The following is a 6,598-nucleotide window of genomic DNA, read 5'->3' on the forward strand; positions in this document are numbered from 1 at the left end:
GAGTGGGGTATTCATGTTAAACTGCGGCATGGTATCTTAGTGGGCTAGCACTATAAATCGGCATCAGTTTACAATTACTATATACGTCACGTGTTCCATAAACATTATGACACTGACAAGTGAAACACGACCGTCTCTGAAGACGATGACGGTGACAGGAAGACGTACAGGTAACATAAAAGCATAAATCTTTAACGAAACGTTGTCACTATGTTTAAAATACTGTAGGATGTCACTACACATTGGCTAGAACAACGATCCTCAAAGACTCAATTACAGACTGCATTGCCTTGCTGTCGCGACTTTCGCCACAACTCATAAGTACATTACGTACAATGTGCCACGTTGTGTTCACTTTTCGTATCATCGATGTCTAAATTTTGTTTTTGTTTGTATTTTGATTTATTCATCATTAGTGAATTTTATGAGACCACACCTATAACTAATATGGTCAAGCATAGCCCAACCTTTATTGTCTAACGACGCGTGAAGATCCCGGGTTAGAATAGGTCTTCAGCAACCCATGCTTGTTTTAAGAGGCGACTAATGGGTTCGGGTGGTCATGTTCGCTAACTTGGATGATGCATGTCATCGTATCCCTATAGCGTAGATCGATGTTCAAGATATCAATCACTGGATTGTCTTGCCCACACTCGATTATTTACAGATCGCCGTCATATATCTGAAATATTGCTGAGTGAGACGATAAACAATAAACAAACAAATATTTGTCTGACACAAATATCTAACAGTTCAGAATGAGGGATCAGACAGCACACCAGTACGACCAACAAACAAGTGCGCTGATTCCCAACGCACAGATACCCAACCTTCTGCCGTCTCCTGCACGCCTGCCTTGGTTCACCCTTTAACCGATCAGTCACGTTCCACATTGTCAACTCTAATACCGTCGAGACATGCAGCCAAAAAGGTTGTGCATTAGCGCTGTAAATATTTCCAGTTTCTGTAACTATTTGTGACATAAATGTATTCTCCATCTTCATGAACCATTAATGAGTGTTGGCATGTAGTCGAAGCAGCAGTGTATCGCCTGGTAGAAGATATGACGTTTGTGTCCATATGTGCGATGAGTATGCCTGTTACAACTCCACATCAATTAGGTTAAGACAGCGCTATTGCTCATTTATGTTTGGACACTAATCTGCTATCTACGACAAAGTGCCATTATCTGGAGAAAGAAATTATTGTAGGTCATCATTTGCGCAGGGATTTGTCTAGTTTATAATGTCTGTCCATATGCAGGATCTGGGTCGATTGAAGAACCAACATGAGTCGAGTCCAATAACACAAGCATACTGTCAGACAGGATGTGTTGATTCCACGCACTTTTGCCCACATGGCAGCTCGCCAACACAAATTATACACCTCACTCGTCAAACCATTAATTCTAATCCCACGCAATTCAATGAGATAAACCTCGTATTTTTCAACCACCATTCAATAACTAAAACGTCGCCAATAAACTTAATAAAATTAAATCATAGCTGTTTATGTGTATTCAGTCCCATTTTCATTGCATTCATTTGTTTCATTAAGTACCCTCTTCATTACTTGGATAATCCCTACGTTCATATAGCCTAGTAATATCATACATGTGTGTGTGATTGCAATGTATGTAGGGAGAAGACCTCGTAAGCAAAAACATCGGTGAAAATATCGCGTTACAAAGAGTGAGATGGGCTTTATGCTGCCTTTGACAGTGTTACCGGGATATCACTTTGGCCAAACTCACGAACACGCAACTGGCTGACAAAGTGAGGACCACAATCAGTAATCACAATTTGTAATTCGAACCCACGATCTGCGGATCCTGGAAAAGATAAGGAATGCAACTCCACACCTTAGACTAGGCCGATAATGCAATTTTATATGTTTACATTGTGTGGTACACACTGAATCTGTAATCATAAATTTTATCTTCAATGACGATTGTCCGATAAGATCTTTATAGTAAAAAATATAGAAATAGTGAAATGACCACTGGATTGTACTGGAACGTCTTAAATGGGTATTATTCTTGGAATGAGCATGAATGACCATGGACAATGGGCAACATTTGTCCTCATCGAGAAACATGGCCTTCTTGGCACTAAATGTTCAGTGATACAATGATATGTCTTTTGTCTTTTACTCCAAAGGTAATGTTTTGGAAGACAAACGAGACTGAATATTCTCTTGCATTGACGTTTTGTACTATCCTCGATCAAGAATACTGAGAACGCGTTTGTGTGTACAGGGTTCAGAAGATAATGCCTCGGGAAACGGAAACAAATTCATAAACTCATCAATTGAATATATCTTATTTAAACACTAATTCATTGCTACTAATGTAGCTGTCGTAGCTTTCAAACGCATCACAGAATATCAAAACTGAAGTACAGTCATGCATGTGTAAATGTATTTTCGGGAATGTTATCATTTTCAAGTATATATTTTGTTATGTTTATTAAGGATTTATATAATATTCACGAAACAGTTACTGGCTTTAAATATGTGAACTCGCCACAGTCCTGTATATCTACGCAAAGATGAGCATGGCTTCTTCGAGTACAACTCTGAGCGAAAACTAATACAATTGCTTTTGTATATTACGTTCGGCATGTCCTCAAAGAAGAATTATGAATACCAAATAGACAAAGGCGGGTAACTAGACCTTTTCGTAGGGATTCTCATTACGTAAGCACTATTACTGTTTTTTGTCCACATGCGGGCGTCAATATCTTCTGAAGATTTTAAATTGCATTTTGTAGTCGTTCCATGTAGACCAGGGATAGAGTCAGCTTTGCTTTCTCTTTTTTCAATTGAAGTATAAATTTTATATCCTTCACGTTTTGTAACAACATATATATATATATATATATATTGGTTTACTATCTTTCCCATCCTTGAGTGTTACTGTGATGCTAAAATCACTTCATTACTGATTTTTTTTCAAAAATGCACATATTTACAGTGAAAACAAATTACTAATGTGATTTTAGTGTCGGGATAGAGTACGACATAGAATGACACACTTGTGGGAACTTTATCTCTGACTATAGACGCATTATTACATCTTACATTGCTCTTCCTATGAAATCGAATCTGTCAGTTATGGGGTTTGATTGTGGTATTGCCGATTTGGACAAAAGAAATCCTTCACTTCGGGCAAAAAGTAAATTCCAAATTAAAATCCGAAAGGTATAATTACATACCACCATTGTCGGCCTCAAAAACATTAACTGTGAACTATCTGTGTGTGTGTGGGGGGGGGGGGGGGGGGGGGGGGGGGGGAGCGCACGCGTGCGTGTGTGCGTGTGTCTATGTACGCAATTTATTGTTGTAACCGATCCATACATTCATATTCTGCCCTCATTGTTGTATTGTATAGCATTCTGACTTCCTACGTGTCTTGGTGGTCTGATAAATTCAATACACTAGATGTGTAATATGGTGTCTTGACAGAGCAGAGCCATTTTCAACCCACGCAGATCGTGTTTCTTCAAAGGAACTACTAGTTTAAACTCAAGCCTCACTTCTAAGACCATTGTCCTTCATCTTGAACTCTATCATTGTGATTGAAATCCATTGGTATACCCGGGCAAATTGAACAAACGCGCTCGTCAGGATTTTTTTAGAATTTGCTTCCCGCTATGACCTCTCACGACGAGAGCCATAACAAAAGCAAGCCTTCATTCCTTCAGGTATGGCTAATCAATTCAGAGTAATTTGTCTCAAGCGATCGACTTGACACACTTTGCGTTTTCAACGTAAAGGTCCCTGGACAATCCATTTAAATAGTGTCTAAATTCGAGAATACGCTACTGATAACCCGACATATATGGATTCAATAAGCCATTGGACCTTTCGGATTCACAGAAAAACTATACTTTTGATTATGATGGATTGCATCTTTCCTGGATTGAAATATGTTATTAAAGCCGTTTGCATTAATTAGTCTAAGAGAGGTTTAAAAAGCACTGCAAGTCCACTATAATAAAATATAGATATATATATCTACACTCGACAAATCTTTAAATTCGTCCTGGCAGTTGATGGAATTTTTAATAAAATAAAGGTTAATTTCTTATCTACTGAGGGGTATCTTACCCCTTTTCCCCATGATAGGGTCACTTAATGGATTAATGGTAAGTAATGGTATACGTACACTATGGACAGGTCACTGCACTAAACAGCTGATTACCAAATTCAACTGTCATTATAGAAGTTCAATGCGTACATGTATGTATGTTCCAATAAGGCTTTGGTGTCTTTCTTTTCAAGCCCATCAATACCATTTCCGTTGGAAAACGTTCACTTCCAAGTTATCATGAAAAAAATAAATATTTCCTTGCCTCCCCTATAATCTTACATATGCGGACTACAACTAACATAAACAAACAACCCATGACGATCTGGGTTAGAATAAGTCTTCAGCATACCATGATTGCCATGAAAGGCGACTATGCTTCTTGTAAGAGGCGACTAACGGGATTTGGTGGTCAGGCTCGCTGACATGGTCCAGTTGCGTAGATCTATGCTCATTTTAGCAATCACTGCATTCTATAGTCGGGACTCGATTATTTACAGACCGCCGCCATATTGTGCGACGTTAAGCAACACACAAAAACATAAACAAACACTGTCAATAGAGAACTAGATGTCATACGTACTTTTGTGTATCAATTTAAGATATTTACGCGATAGATCGCAAAGAACAATGAAGAACGAAGCGGGGCTTATTTCACATTCTTCTCTCATGCCGAAATTTCTGGAGATTCGACTATGCGATCGCAGTTCGATGAGGTCATATGTTGGACGGCGTTATCTTTGAGAGGGAAGTGTCCAGTGAGTTATTCCCCATGTAGATAAACGCAATGGCAGAACGACCACATCCAAAAGTGGAGAGACATGACAATCGGTATCTGGAGAGAAGGTAGAAGAAATTGACGTAAGGATTGTGAGAATATGCAGGAAATATCAAACTTAGCCCACCTGTTCATAAAATGGACTTGTCCCAATTGCCGAGGTCCGATTCTAGTCATCATTATCAAAATTGGGGTAAATATTTATAAAAGCCCGTTTCTCAAGATCCTTTAAGAGGTTGTACATATCTCATGTAAAATTAGACGACGAATGGGAGTCGTGCAATACAACACAGCAGAGAGCATAAACGATGAGCCTCCACCCCTCATGGTTTATTCTCCTTGCAGTGTTTTATTGTAGGCTAAACATCTCCCACTGTCGTTTATTTCTTAAATTGCGACAAAACGAGCCCTGGTGACACTGATACAAATCAAACTGATACAAATCCAACAACAACCTTACTGTAAAACATATTTCTATTCTTCTCTGAAATTTCAGTAACCATTTCTTCATTGGGACAGTATAATTCGCCTTGCTTCTCAAGAGCATTTTTCAGGGTGAGTAAAATACGCGCTTATGTATCCATCAATATTATATCATTATTCTGTGCTCGCTTTCATATTGAAAGGACCCGTGAAGTTAGAATAGGTCTTCAGCAACCCATGCTTGCCGTAAAAGGCGACTATGTTTGTCGTAAGAGGCGACTAACGGGACCGGGTGGTCAGACTCACTGACTTGGTTGATGCAGGTCATCGATCCCAATTGGACCCGTGAAGATTCCGGGGTAGAATAGGTCTTCAGCCACTCATGCTTGCCGTAAAAGGTGACTGCTTGTCGTTAGAGGCGCCTAACGGGATCGGGTGGTCAGGCTCGCTGACTCGGTTGATGCATGTCAAATTGCGTGGATCGATGCTCATGATATCAATCACTGGATTGTCTGGTCCAGACTCGGTTATTTACAGACAGCCGTCATATAGCTGGAATATTGCTGAGTGCAGCGTTAAACAACAAACCAACCAACCAACCAACCAACCAATCGATCCCAATTGAGTGGATCGATGCTCGTGATATCAATCACTGGATTGTCTGGTCCAGACTCGATTATTTACAGACCGCCGTCATACATGTATATTGCTGAGTGCGGTGTAAAACGACAAACCAAACAACCAACATATTGAAAGAGTTAGTAGTGTTTTACGGCACTTTTACCAGTAGTTCGGGCATTGAACAAAAACATACAATTCATATCAATATGAGCAATCAACATCAAATACATGATACAACAGAACAATACAACGGTATTATGTTATGACTTGGTTCTAAAAAACACAGAATATGTAATTATGTCACCAACAACAATAGCAGCATGAACAGGTCATGAATTGTACATGTCACAAGCCGGTGTTCGAGAGGTGAATTAGACTTGTAAACCGCGAGACCGTACACCTATTGACACATTTAACGAATTTATCATTTCAAGTTACTAAAAATAACAACCATCGAATTTATCACTGCAAGTTACGAAGCACATCCAGTTCAGTGAAATATTTGTTTATGAATTAAGGTCTATGTTTTTCCCGCTATCGAAATTTCAGAGCGGCAAATATGATCAACAGTGACGTGTCATATCGTTGTATGTCTTGGGTTGTGTGCAAGCTATCCAACCGACTTGCATTCGCCAATGAAATAGCTAGATTTTCTCACGAAGAATGGTCGGCTCACCTTCGTCTAT

The sequence above is a fragment of the Haliotis cracherodii genome, unplaced genomic scaffold, assembly GCF_022045235.1.
Source record: "Haliotis cracherodii isolate W230 unplaced genomic scaffold, xgHalCrac1.p SCAF_20, whole genome shotgun sequence".
Taxonomy (NCBI): Eukaryota; Metazoa; Mollusca; class Gastropoda; order Lepetellida; family Haliotidae; genus Haliotis; species Haliotis cracherodii.